Source organism: Phaseolus vulgaris, chromosome 1 (assembly GCF_000499845.2).
Source record: "Phaseolus vulgaris cultivar G19833 chromosome 1, P. vulgaris v2.0, whole genome shotgun sequence".
Lineage (NCBI taxonomy): Eukaryota > Viridiplantae > Streptophyta > Magnoliopsida > Fabales > Fabaceae > Phaseolus > Phaseolus vulgaris.
The window spans coordinates 7,440,214-7,455,185 of record NC_023759.2 but is presented as its reverse complement, the minus strand read 5'-3'; the positions used below and the strand labels follow the sequence as shown (position 1 = coordinate 7,455,185).

At 27.5% G+C, this 14,972-nt stretch overlaps 2 long non-coding RNA genes across 2 annotated transcripts; both read right to left on the bottom strand.

Annotated features, from left to right (window-relative positions):
* Window positions 1-208: 208 nt before the first annotated feature.
* Window positions 209-975, bottom strand: LOC137815429 (uncharacterized). Its single transcript, XR_011081740.1, has 2 exons — window positions 580-975; window positions 209-475 (listed from the first exon to the last, which is right to left on the bottom strand). It is a non-coding gene; the product is annotated as an uncharacterized lncRNA (long non-coding RNA).
* Window positions 976-8,299: 7,324 nt separating this feature from the next.
* On the bottom strand, window positions 8,300-8,943 carry LOC137815428 (uncharacterized). Its single transcript, XR_011081739.1, has 2 exons — window positions 8,566-8,943; window positions 8,300-8,446 (listed from the first exon to the last, which is right to left on the bottom strand). It is a non-coding gene; the product is annotated as an uncharacterized lncRNA (long non-coding RNA).
* Between the last annotated feature and the right edge of the window lie 6,029 nt (window positions 8,944-14,972).

Here is a 14,972-nt window from a genome sequence, read left to right as displayed (position 1 = left end):
ATATACATTAAAAATTATATGTCTTTAAAATACACAAGCAATTAATAAATTTATATATAATAATTATATGTCTTTAAAATACACATGCAATTGATTTCATACTTTTACCAATTGGTTTGCTCTAAGGAAATTAGAGCTATAATTAAAGTTTAACGTAATACATTATGACACCTTTTTTCGAATTAAATTTATTTTGGATTAGGCTATCTGAAATGTAAAAACACAACTATTCATCTTAGTTAAACACAAACGATTCATATTAATTAATTGTAAAAGTAAACTCTCTGAAAAACTATAAATGGAGAATACCAACAACATGAAAAGCTACTCATTAATTATGAGTTTTAACATAACACTTTCTTTCACGCAAGCTAAACAAACAATCTTATTTTTGGAAAAAAAAGATGACAACTTCAAAGCATAATCCACCATTTCTAACGTCTCATCTCCTTCTCAGGGCTAGTTTTTTATAATACTGAAAAGGAAGAGGAAGAAAAGAAAGTAAAAATAATGTCAGAAAAGTAAATGAAGGAGTAGAATTAACATGAATAATGATATAAAAAAAGAAAGAAATCTCACTTCTCGCAATCGAAGTCCTTGGAGATGGGATAATTCACATTAATATTACAAACTTTAGGAAGGTTATTGACCCTGCCAACATCAAAGTTAGGAATGTGAGAGGCTGCTTCCTTAAGGCACTTACATGCAGCAAGTTTTTCTTCTTTTGTGGGTGTTGAAACTATCAATTTATTCAACCCTTGGCAGCAAGGAGTTGGAGGAGTATTGGTTTTATCGGTGAGGAAATCTAAGCATGGTGTGACTAAGGATTTGGTTTCCTCACAAGTCAGGGCCTTTGGTGGCTCTGTGGCTGCAACTGTGAGGACTAACACAGCTACCAAACTCAAAAATGGTACATACACACTCTTCATTCTTGCCACAATGGTTTATCTGAATCACTCACTGGTGCTTTTGATTTTGGATGGATGGAACACTCTGATAGTCTTACATTTATAGCCACATGCATGGTGCGTTCTGAGCTAAGTGGGGTTCCTATAGACTCTACAAAACAACAACTAGAGTGACAAAGACTACTATTTATGATTATTAATCACTTCTTGTTCCTTTTCTTTTTCTTCTATTATGGTCCATAAAATATGAAGAAATATAATTTCTTTCAACAGTTTTGATGTGTTATTGCGAATAGTTAGTGACTTTTTTATCCCTTTCTTGGAGTATGCTCTACATACTCCTACAAAACCAGATTACAAATGATGTTTTGACAACCTGTGGAATTGTATACAACTTTTGATGTGATGGATTTAGAATTAAATATATATAATAAAGGGTAAATTTGGAACTAAAAGATATGAAAAATATTAAAATAATAGTATTGGGAGTTGTAATGTGGTTGTATAAAAAATGTGTGTGGTCAATGTATCATTGTTTGACAATGTATACAAACAAGATAAAAAATCATTGTATTTTGTTTGTATCTCATTTTGCTTTATTGATTTTAGGATTTTAAAATTTATTGTTGTTTCTTTCTTTTCTCAACCCACGTTTTCTCTCTATATTCCTCTCTCTCCCAACTTCTCTTCTCTTCCTTCTCTCTTCATTTTCTTTCTCATACCTCATCTATTGCAAAATCTGATCACACCATGTTGCAGTAGAGAAGTCAAGATACATTTCTATCCGATTATATTTTAAATCAGAGTAAGTTAATTTTTACTCTAAAGATTAATTATTCTATGTTTTTCTCTACGATTTAGTCATCAATCTTAGCGATGTCAATTGAGAAAAGTGTTTCTCTTAACTTGATTAAGCTCATACTAAAATTTTGTAATGTTTGGATAACTTTCTCTAGGTTCCTAAATTTTGGAGTGGTTCCCCCATTTGAGGTAGAATTTCCATCAGAATAAGGAATCTCAAGTAACGGAAGCAAACTTTAAATTTCAATAGTACCCAAGTTAGAAGATCTGAATGTGAAGGGGACGTGATTCCTAGTTTCAATTTCTATTACAAGATGTTATTTGATAAAATGGTTTGATTTTATGTTGTGTGAACATGTATAATTATTATATTTTGATAATTTGGAACTTAAATATTATTTTTTATGTTGGAAAAGTTCTTGAATGTTATGTGTTTGAATGATATGTATTATATATGAATGATGAAAATTGTATGAAACTGATGTCATACATTTGGGATAATGTATGAGTTATTATTTGAAAAACTTATATTTAACAGAGATCCTCTAGTTTCACTTATGATCTAATTCAATTGGTGAGAAGCTAATGATAGAGTTCATACAAACTGAGTCTCGCTATACACACTCGGTATTAGATGTTTGAACGTATCATAATCCTTGATGTATGGATTAGATGTTAGTCTTTGTTAAAAGCATACTTAATGAGTTTTATAATTATAAATATTAAACTTTCATGTTATGATATTAACTAATTAATTAAAAATTATCTACATAAATGATTTTGTTTTTAAAATAATATATATATATATATAAAAACAATTTTTTAAGAAAAAAATGACAACCAAGCCACCTTACTTTTGTCCGACCCCATAAGAGTAAGGGAAACCCCACCCTCTACTTGTTACCAATTCAGTATTTTAAGTATTTAATGATAGTTTGATAATGTAGTAATTTAAAATATATATTAAAAAGTTATATGTCTTTAAAGCATACATACAATTAAGAAATATATAATAAAACTGTTGTCACATTAATTATTTTTTCATTCTATTTTTCATCACATTAAATATATATACATACATTTAAATTAATTAAATTTTTAAGGGAAAATAAAAGTATAATTAATAAAAGAATATAATTTACTACCAATTTGTGAATGTAAAAAGTGAATAGTTTTTATGTAGATTAAAGATGTGAAAAAAAAAAACATGGAAAAAAATATTTTATTTTTACTTAAAGTATACAAGGTCACTTTTATGATTTATGTATTTTTCAACATAGAGTTTCAAATATGGATTTTTTATTATGTGCAAATCTTGCTATATATTCATGTTTACTTAATATTTTTGCATACAAAGCTTTAAACAGATATAAAGAGTTTTGTTAATTACAAATTCAAACAACATTTATTCCAACAATTTCATTGTAACACCCCAGAAATTGCATTTAACTATTACAATACAAGTTCTATATGTTTCTATAGGAGCTTAGAGTTTTTCAAAATATTCATATAGAATATTATGACTTATACAAATATAAATATTTACATTATAAGGTTCAAAACAACATCTTAAAGCCCTTCAGACCCTCTCAACACGTATATGATCATGTGTTTGTGTACATATTTCAGTCATAACAGTTCACAACACAACAAGAAAGTAAGGGTAAGCTAATCAAAAGAAATTCCATAACATAATTAATCCATGCAAAAAAAAAAAAAATCAGACAAATCAATTATAAACATTTTTTGAACTATTATCATATAAAATTTCAATATCAATTTCATCATTCATATATACCATACATGGATCTATTTTCAATAACAATCATTGGATTTCATTTCAATCCATATCACTTTGATTTCATTTCAATCACACTGACTACACATGAATCCATCGTCTTTTGGAAGACTCCTTAAGTATGTCCCTACTAGAGACTAACATCTAATCCATACATAAAGGATTAGGATAAGTTCAAACATCTAATATCGAGTGTCTACCGTGGCACTGGGTGTGTATGAACTCTCTCATCGGCCTTATATTCAACAAGTGAAGTATTTAATTATGTTTTTCAAAAAACTTATATTAAGTATGGCTACCAAAGATTAATTTATGATACAAACAAGTAATTATATTTATAAGCAAACATATGAATAGTGAATCAATGTAATTCATTATAACCCAAGTCGCATATATATGTTGAGTCTGTAAGAATTTCCCCTTAAGTGTCTTACCACCTGACATCTTGATCTACATTACTTAAACTAAGAGTGAAGCAAGGAAATATTTATTGTAACACAAATACTTTTACTTAATACACAACTCAAAGAATGATTCACATATAATTCCAGATTTTTTTTTATCGGCATATAATTCCAGATTTATGACCTCATATATATTCACACAACTTTTAATATTTGAAAAACCTTTTTTCATATAATATAAATCACGTAAATAAAATCCAATTCAATCAAATAAACAAATCAATACTTTATTTACTTTTATATTTAACATTCACATTCAATCAATTGAAGAAAAAAAAAGTTAAAAAAAACTAGTTTGGGCAGAAATCTAGTCAAAAGAAAGTTGAATTTATGTTCTATTTTATTTTTCACTTAAGTGAAAATATGGCCGAGGACAAGGTTTATTTTTTACTCTATTTTCACTCAAACGAAAATAGAGTCAAAAGCAACTGTTAATATCATGCTATATTTGCTTATGCTTGAGTGAAAAATTATCGCTTTTTAAAATTTCACCAAAAATCAATATAATAATTTACATCTTTTAGATAACTAAAAAGGCCAACATAACTATAATTGACTCAAATATAACTTTCATTTTCATAAAGCTTATAAATCAATCCATGATAACTATAAGAAATTAACTTATTACAATAATAAATAATATTAAAAAACTAAATTTAAAATCTTCATCATTTAACATGCAAAGATATATTTAGCGTAACAATATCGCAATGATATTAAATTGAAAATACTCAAACAATTCTCACTCAATTTCAAATATTTACATATTTTCAAATAAAACACAAATATCTACATAGAAATAAATATATTGTGATCAAGTTCCAAAAGTTTATTCTAAAACCTCAATAAAATAACATAGATATTTTTAAACTTCATTAAGTTCTAAAGGTTTATTCTAAAACCTCAAATGACAGAGGCTTTTTAACCCTTGTTAAGTTCCAAAGATTTGTTATAAAACCTTAATAAAGTAATGAAGGGTTTTTTTAGCATTCATTAAGTTTCAAATATTTATTTTAAAACCTCAGCAAAACATGTCTTCGTCTCCATCCTCTTCTTCCTCCTTTGTTGTAATTCTTTCTTCTTCTTTCACATTGACCTTTGTTCAGCAATTTACAACTCCATAAGCCTCAAACTTGATGAACATAATTTCATTCTTTGGCATCATTAGGTTCTTTCCACTATCCGTGGCCTTAAAATCTTGAAGTTTCTTGAAGGAAATCAAGTTCCTTCTCAGTCTCCTTCATCTTCTTTTTTTAATTCTACTTCTCAACCTTCAAATGTTTTTCTTCAATGTCAACAACAAAATCAACTTATCATAGCCTGACTTCTTACTTCAATGACTACACAGATTCTTACAAAAGTTGTGGGTTTAGAAACTTCAGCGCAAATTTGGAAATTTCTTCAAGATCAATATGCATCTCATACTCGTGCTCAAATTCAAAAGATGAAGTTGTTGCTAAAGACTCTAAAGAATGACAAAACGGTTTCAGTTTATCTTGATGATATTAAAGAGGTTATCAACATGCTCGCTGCAATCAGTGCCTCAGTGACTATTGAAGATCACATTGAGAGTATTCTTGAAAGGTGACTAGAAGATTATAATGCGTTTATGGTTGTTGTCACGTCCGGAACTGATCATTACTCTATCAATGAAATTGAATCTCTTTTACTCGCCCAAGAAGAACGATTTCAGATGTATAAACTTTCTCACTCAACCTTGTTTTGTTTCAAGCTAATGCTACATTTGTTCACTCTCGGTATCATCAATGCCCAACTTTTTGTCCCTCTTTCAATCAATACTCTCGTGGTGGTAATTTTCAACATGAACACTGAACTTGAGTGCAGGTATGGCTATCTCTCACATTGGCTCTGCATCTTGTGTTTCTCCTATCATTAACATTGTTCTTTCTTTACAAAATCTTTTGCATGTTCCTATGGTAAATAAAATTTTGTTAAGCGTTTCCAAATTTTCCCATGATAACAACTTTTTCTTTGAGTATTACCATGATTCTTGTTCTGTTAAACATCAGGCAACTAAGCAAGTTCTGTTTCAATGCACGTTTAGAAATGGTGTATATGTTTTTCCTGCTCTAAGATTATCTCCTAACTTTGCTAATTACACTTCTTTTAAATTTGAAAAACTTTCTCTGCATTTGTGGAACAATAGTCTTAGACATTGCAGTTTTCATGTACTGAGAAACATCTTAAATCGATGTAATATTACTTGTACTGCTAAACCTGGTTTCTATGATGCGTGTGTTCAAGACAAAGCTTTTAAACTTCCTTTTTTTGTTTTCTACAGTTGTCTATACTTTTCCTTAAGAATTCATATATAGGGTCTTACTTCTACGAATGCTACGAATGGTGGAAAATATTATATTTTAGTTTTAGATGCTTATTCCAAATTCACTTGGTTGTATTTGCTACACTATAAATCTATTAACAAAGAATCAAACTGGTCTTAAAATTAAAACTATTCAAACATATAATGCAAAAGAGTTTCACTATTTTAAATCTCTTATCAATGAATATGGTATGAAACACCATTTGACTTGCCCACACACACGAGCATAATGGTGCCATTGAAAGAAAGCATCGACATATAGCTGATATGGGGTTGTCTATGCACTCTATGAATTTGCTCCCTATGAATGTTTGGGGTAACGTTGTTCTCATAGCTAGTCAAATTATCAATTTTCTTCGTTCTTCTATCATACAAGGTAAGACTCCTCATGAGCTTTTTTTTAACAAGAAACCTGATTATACTAAATTTAGAAGTTTTTGTTGTGCTTGTTATCCTCTTCTTGCTCTTAGAATATTAACAAGTTAAATTTCAGGTCTTTTTGCTGTTTATTCTTTGGCTATAGTCCATGTAATAAAGGTTACATCTGCCGTTCTTCTACTAAAAAATATATATCTGGACATGTAGTTTCCTTCTACTAAAAAATGCTCTTTAATCGTCTCAATGGAATCAAGCCATGCAAGATGACTATCGTGTTGTGATCAACAATAGAACTTGGACTTTGACTCCTTTATCGTTAGGAGCAAACATTGTTGACTACAAATGGATTTTTAAGAATAAGTATAGTGCAAATGGAACGTTTTAGTGTCACAAGGCACGTCTTGTGAAAATGTTTTTGTCCTTAAGATTTCTAAACAATTTTTTTTTATAACTATAATTATTTAGGTGACTTCCCCCAAAGAAAACTAAATATAAAAAGTTCAGAGTTGTTATGACTCTCATACCGAATACAATTCAGGATCATAGAGATCATAATAAGAAAAGGATCATAGAGATCATAATAAGAAAAGTAATGAAGCATGAAATGGAAAAATTTAACTTAAATAATTAATAAATGAATAAGAGACAGTATGCAAATAATTGTAAGGATATTTAATATTTAAAAATATCAATAATATTAATAATATTTAATACAATTAATAATATTTCATAGTATTAATAATATTAAATAATATTTAAAAAATATTAAGATAATTTAATAATATTTAAAAATATTAATAATATTGAATAGTATTAACAATATTTAATAGTATTAATAATATTTAATATTATAATATATTTAATATTATAATATATTTAATATTATTAATAATTAATAATATTTAATAATATTTGATATGTATTGACATAATCGGTGAGAGTTATCTATTTTAATGAGAATAACTAATAAAATGAATTACATTAAATTCTTTAAAAAATTTAAAAGTATATTAAATTTTAAAAAAATTGAAATTAAATTAACTTTTGTATCCTTAGTGTAGAAACCTTAACTAAAATAATTTAACATATTAAAATAATAATAAATTTACTTTATCAAATTAAAAACATTAATTATGAATTAAAAAATATCTACATAATTAAATATATTTTTAGAATAATATATATTAAAATAAAAACATTTTTTTCTTAAAAAAAACCTACAATACAGTCCCACCTTATTTTTGTTAGACCCCACCCCTACTTGGTTTGTTTTAGTATTTAGTGATAGTTTGAGAATATAATAATAAAAAATATATATTTAAAAATTATATTTCTTTAGAGTAGACATCTAATTAAGAAATATATAATAAAATGCTTGTGACATTAATTATTTTTTTAATTTTTAGTTTTCATCACATTAAATAAATATATATATATATATAATTATTAAATGCTATAGTATGATTTTCTAAAACTTTTGAATATGTCTTAATATTCTACTTGTCTATTCGTTTTTAACTAAACATAAACAATTCATCTTAATTAAATGTAAAAATAAACTATATGGAAAAAGATTAATGGAATTACCAACTAAAACATGAAAAAAAATTCATTAATTATGAGTTTTAACATAACTCATTCTTTCACGCAATTTAAACAAACAATTTTATTTTCAAAAAAAAAAATACAACTTTGAAGTATAATCCACCATTTGTAATATTTCATCTCCTCCTCGGGGCTAGGTTTTTATAAACTGAAAAGGAGAAGGAAGAAAAAAAAAAGGAAAAACAATGTCAGAAAAGTAGATGAAGGAGTATTAACATTTATAATACATATATATATATATATATATATAAAAGAAAGAAATCTCACCTATCGCAATCCAAGGTCTTAGAGAGATTACAAAGTTTAGGAAGACTTTTGGTCCTACCAAGATCTAGGTTAGGAATTTGAGAGCCTTCTTCCTTAAGGCACTTACATACAAAAAGTCTTTCTTCTTTTGTAGGTGATAAAACTATCACTTCATTCAACCCTTGACAACAAGAAATTGAAGGGGCAGTAGTTTTATCGGTGACAAAATCTAAGCATGCCTTCACTAAAAATTGGGTCTGCTCACAAGTCAGGGGCTTTGGTGGCCCTATGGCTGAAACTGTGACGACTAACACAGCTACCAAACACAAAAATGGTACAAACACACTCTTCATTCTTATCACAATGGTTTATCTCAATCACTCACTACTGCTTTTAATCTTGGATGGATGGAACATTGTGAGATTCTTATATTTATAGCCACATGCAGGTAAAGAGAAACCCCACCCCTATTTCTTTCCATATCTTTGGGTTGTTTTTGGGCTAACATTTGTTTTAAGTATTTAATGATAGTTTGATAATATAGCAAATCAAAATATACATTTAATTTACACTAATTTTAACTTAAGACAATTTATTGTTGTTTTACACATACCATTTTTTATTTTAGGCAATATTTAATTAGGTTAGATATATATAATTGTTGGATAATCATAAAAAATAACGATTTTATATACGCGGTTTAAATACTATCAAAGATCAGATTTATAAAACTAATCGTTGATTATTTATATCATATTTATTTAGTGTTGTCTTTAGAATATGTGAGCTAAAAAATAAACCTGTGGACTAAAAGTAATCACAAATATAAAATTGTCATACACCATGCTTATCGGGTCATAGATGTTTAAATCATTATTTTTTGACAATGACCTTGAACAAAAATAATAACCCACATTAATTAAATTGTGTCATAGAATAATAAAAATATGATTTTTAATTGTAGGTATTTTAAACTATTAAAGGTTATGGAATCTAGAGTTATATAAGGAGGATCCTAATATTAATTGTGTATTTTCTAATTAGTTGTTTCTCATGTGAATAACCTTTATGTTATTGGTTATGATTCTAGTATTTATTGATTGATTCTGATTCTTTCTCTCTTTAGCTACATAGAAACGTGTGTACAATGTGTACTGCTTGTATATGTTCAGAGTATTTGTTTGTTTTGATCTTAATGGAGAGATATTCATTCTCATATCCTTTGTCTCCCATTTTACTCTTTTATTCATTTCTGTTCTATTTCATAATATAAACCATATTTAATTAAAAAAAAGTATAATCTCAAATTCTAAATGTACAATACATTTTGCGTTTTTTTTTTTATATTCCCAAATCTAAATCACAAGTTTTTACTGGTTTATAAATCAAAATTCAAACCAGCCATTCATTTTAAAATCGAAATCTAAATTAATAATAATAATAATAACAACAATAATCATAATATCACAAAAAAAATTGTTTATTATAATTTTTTATATGTTTAGGGTTTATTTATGAAACTTTTATTCAAATGCAATTGCCCTAATTAAATAATTGTAACATAAATGTAAATGACAACACTTAAAAAAAGCTATAATCCTAAAACTGTTAACTATAATTATATCTTAAACAATAATTTTTAAAACGTTTCTTATTGTATAGTCCACATAATTATCTAAAATCATGATTTTTGGTAGTGTTAATTATTTAACTTGAGATATTTGAGAACAATAAGCATTTAACTTATTTGTTTTTATTTCTAAAAGAATAAATTAACACGTTTTTTTTTATAATCATGTTCTTAATATAAAAACAAGTGCAAAATAGTATTTTTTAAGTTTATTAGTTAGATCAAATTACATTATTTTTACAATCCAACATTGATAGAGTAATGTAAAAAGTGATTAATTTTTATGTAGATTCAAGTTGTGACATAAAACAACCCTTTTACATGTTCAAGGTGCTTAATTGATGGAAAAAAATTAAAGTATAATGGTTTGCTTTGGAGAGAAAATTATTGTTTGCAATTTATTAAAAACAAATTATACCACAAATAATCATTAAATTAGAATGTAAAATTTATATCGAAAGTAAATTTTATTTTCTTATATTTAAAATAATTTTTTATTATTACACAAATGTTTATAAAAGAAAAACAGAAACCAATTCAATAAAAAAAATATCATAAGTACAAATATATCAATAAATATAAATTATAGATCCATATATTATATTATATATATATATATATATCAACGGATATTCAACAAGTGAAGTATTTACTTATGTTTTTCAAAAATTCATATTAAGTATGTCCACCAAAGATTAATTTATGAAACAAACAAATACTTATATTTATAAGCAAACCAATAAATAATGGATCAATATAAATTCATTATAACCCAAATATAGTAATTCAAGATATACATTTAATTTACACTAATTTTTACTTTAGACAAAATTTATTGTTGTTTTACACATACCATTTTTTACTTTAGGCAATATTTAATTAGGTTAGATATATATAATTGTTGGCTAATCATAAAAAAACAACGATTTTATAAACGTGTTTTAAAGACTATCAATAATCACATTTATAAAACCAATCGTTGATTATTTATATCATATTTATTTAGTGTTCTCTTTAGAATATATGAGCTAAACAATAAAACGGTGGACTAAAAGTGCATAAATGTATAAATGTCATAGATCATGCTTATCGAGTCATAGATGTTTAAATCATTTTTTTTGTGACAATGACCTCTAACAAAAAGAATAACCCACATTAAAAAAAATTGTGTCCTAGAATAATAAAAATGTGATTTTTAATTGTAGGTATTTTAAACCATATTTAATTAAAGTTACCTTTAATATAAACAACGACTATTCAAATGTTGTTACTATAACCCATGCTTATTAAATTGTGAATATTTTAAAGTATGTTTAATTAATCCATTGATAAAATTAAAAAAATTAAAAAAAAGGTATGTTGTCAAATTCTAAATGTACAATACATTTTACGTTATTTTTTATGTTTTCAAATTTAAATTACAAGTTTTTCACTGGTTTATAAATCAAAATTCAAACCAGACATTATTTTAAAATCAAAATATTCAATTTTATCGCATTACTAGTTTTTTATTTCAGTTTTTATGTTCATAGAAAAGTTTGGATAGCAATTAAAGAAGGTCGGGCAATCATGTGAATTACTTTCTAATATCAAAATTACCGAGTCATTAAATTTTTTGAGTCTGATATCTCTTAACATTATTAATATTGGACTGTTTATTCCTATTGTATAGTTGGGTCTTGCAGCAACTTAAATGCGTCCTAAATGAATAATATTATATCCATCCTTTATATTTTGATCTAAAAGAGATTGTTTTAAAACATTTAAAATCTTATTATTTTTTGTTCCTGGGTAGTTGTATTTGACTATATGTATTTCATCTTGATTTGGATACCAAAATTTATAAAAAACTTTCATGTTAGACATCATTATGCTACTTGACATCTCAGCTAGGCTGACAGCTCAAGTAACAACAATCATTTGTCATCACATGAACAAATATTATTGAAGAAAAGAAAAAGAAAGAAAATACAAAAATATAGGAAGATTAAACCAAAATCCATATGTTAACAAAAACGATACATAGGTAGACTATACCTATTAATAAAGAATTCTAAAAACAAACTAGATGGAAGCCTATTATACCAATGAAAGGATTATCTATGAATAAATCATAAATTAACCAACTTATCAGCACACGCATCCCCTTCACGAAAAATATGAGTAACCCTAAACCTGATTTTTCCACAGTAATTAAGACAAGTATTCCATCGATTACGAAGCATCAAAGGAACATTTGTCCTAGTAGTAAACACAACACCAACCAAGGGAGAGTCACATTCCAACAAGAAATTAGTAGTCCCAACTTTGAGTTTCCTCCCAAGCATATATAACTCCATAAAATTCAGCAATCAAAGCTGTCTAAATGTCAAGAAACATAGAGAAAACTCCAATAAAATTCCCCATACCCCCACGGAAAATACCTCCACAAGTGGCAAGACCTGGATAGCCCTAGCAGCCCCATCAGTGCAGACCAAAATTTATGTTGTTTATATACTTCACATTTTTTAACTATCGATACTAACCAATTATGTAATGAATTTTCTATTTCTGCTATTTGCAAATTTATTTCATTTTTATTTTCTTGATTAGAAGATGAAGCTTCTTGTTGCGGAGTTCTTATTACAACCTGTTTATCTTTATTTTTTAATCCTAAATCATTTAAGGACCTAAGAAAATTTGGTATTCTACTTCTTTCTCTAGTTTCCATGTCACGGAACCCCCTATGAGATTTATGGAAGAGCGCTCCCAAACTACTGATAAGTCTCTTGCCTAGACATTAATTAGTACCTTAGCTACCATGAAATTTTTTATAGTTCTCATACTATGCATGAGCATGTCATTGAGATGACAAATATTGCAACAAGATTTAAATATCTTGGAATGACAATGGATAAAGTTTTTCTTGTGCAGTTCATCTTGAACTCAATATTGTCTAAGTATGGTTCTTTTCAAATGAACTATAATACCATGAAAGGTAAATGGAATGTGAAAGAATTGTGTAGTATGTTAGTTCATGAAGAGATCAGGCTTAAGAATCAAGTAAACCACTTCATTCATTATGTGAATAATTAGGGAGTTGGAAAGAAAGTTCGTAAGCAACAGGGAAAGGCTAAATGATCATTAAAGAGTAATGAATCCTCTACTAAAATCTAGAAGAAAAATGACAAATGTCATTTATGTGGGAAATTTGGACCTTTCCAGAAGAACTGCCATAAATGTAAAGCTTGGTTCGGAAAGAAATGTGGGCATAATGCTTATGTATGTTTTGAATCAAATTTAATTAATGTTCCACATAAAACTTGGTGGATTGATTTTGGATGTACAACTCATGTTTTTAATATGATGCAATGATTCCTTTCAACCTGCATGAGAAGTTTGTCTTCATGGGGTAATAGAGTGAAAGTTCCAGTAGAAGCTGTTAGGAGTTATCGTTTAATCCTTGACACTAGATTTTATTTAGACTTGTTTGATATTTAATATGTACCTAGTATTTCTAGGAATTTAATTTCTTTGTCCAAACTTGATGTTGTTGGATACTCTTTTAACTTTAAGAATGATTGTTTCAATTTGTATAAGCATACTTGTATGGCTAGATTTGGTACACTTTATGATGGTTTATATAAATTAAATCTTGATAATTTATATGATGAAACTCTTATGACCTTGCATCATAATTTTGGCATTAAATGTAGTTTAGTGAATAAGTGTTCTGCTTACTTATGGCATAAGCGTTTGGGACACATTTCCAGAGAAAGGATGCAAAGATCGGTAAAGAATGAAATGCTTCTGAATTTAGACTTTACTGATCTAAATGTATGTGTGAATTGTATTAAAGGCAAACAAACAAAAAACACACACAAAGAAAGGAGCCACAAGAAGCACTCAACTTCTTGAAATTGTACACACAGATATATGTGGACCTTTTTATGTAAATTCCTTCAATAAAGAAAGGTATTTTATCACCTTTATTGATGATTTTTCATGTTGTGGTTATGTATATTTACTACATGAGAAATCTCAAGTAGTGAATGTCTTGGAAATTTATATAAATGAAGTGGAAAGACAATTAGATAGAAAGGTGAAAATTGTTAGGTCAGATAGAGTTGGTGAATATTATGGAAAGTATGATGAAAGTGGAGAACACCCTGGTCCATTTGCTAAGTTCCTTGAGAAATGAAGTATTTGTACTTAATACACAATGCCAAGTACACCACAACAAAATGGTGTGTCAGAAAGGTGTGAGCATGTTGAGTAATTCATTTTACTTGTATCACTGTGGATGTATGCTTTAAAAACTATCATGTATTTGTTGAACAAGGCAGTTCAAAATACACCTTTTGAATTGTGGACAGGCAGGAAACCCAGTTTGAGACACCTGCATGTTTGGGATTGTCAAGCCAAAATTATAATATATAATATGCAAGGAAAGAAATTGGATGCAAGAACAATCAATGGATATTTCATTGCTTATTCAGCAAAGTCAAAAAGGTATATATTTTATTGTCCTTCCCATAGTACAAGAATTGTTGAAACTGGAAATGCTCGGTGCATTCTGAATGGTGAAACGAGCAGGAGTGAAACTTCACGAAATGTGGAGATTAAGAAAATTAGAGTACAAGTTCCTTTTACTAGCACCTTTACTTCAATAATTGGTGTTTAGGGTTTAGGATGTAAATGAGTCTTTAAGACTAAACATGGCTTTTATGACAATATTGAACGTTACAAGGCTCGACTTGTTGCCAAAGGTTTTATTCAAAAGGATGACATTGACCATAAGGAAACATTTTCACCTATT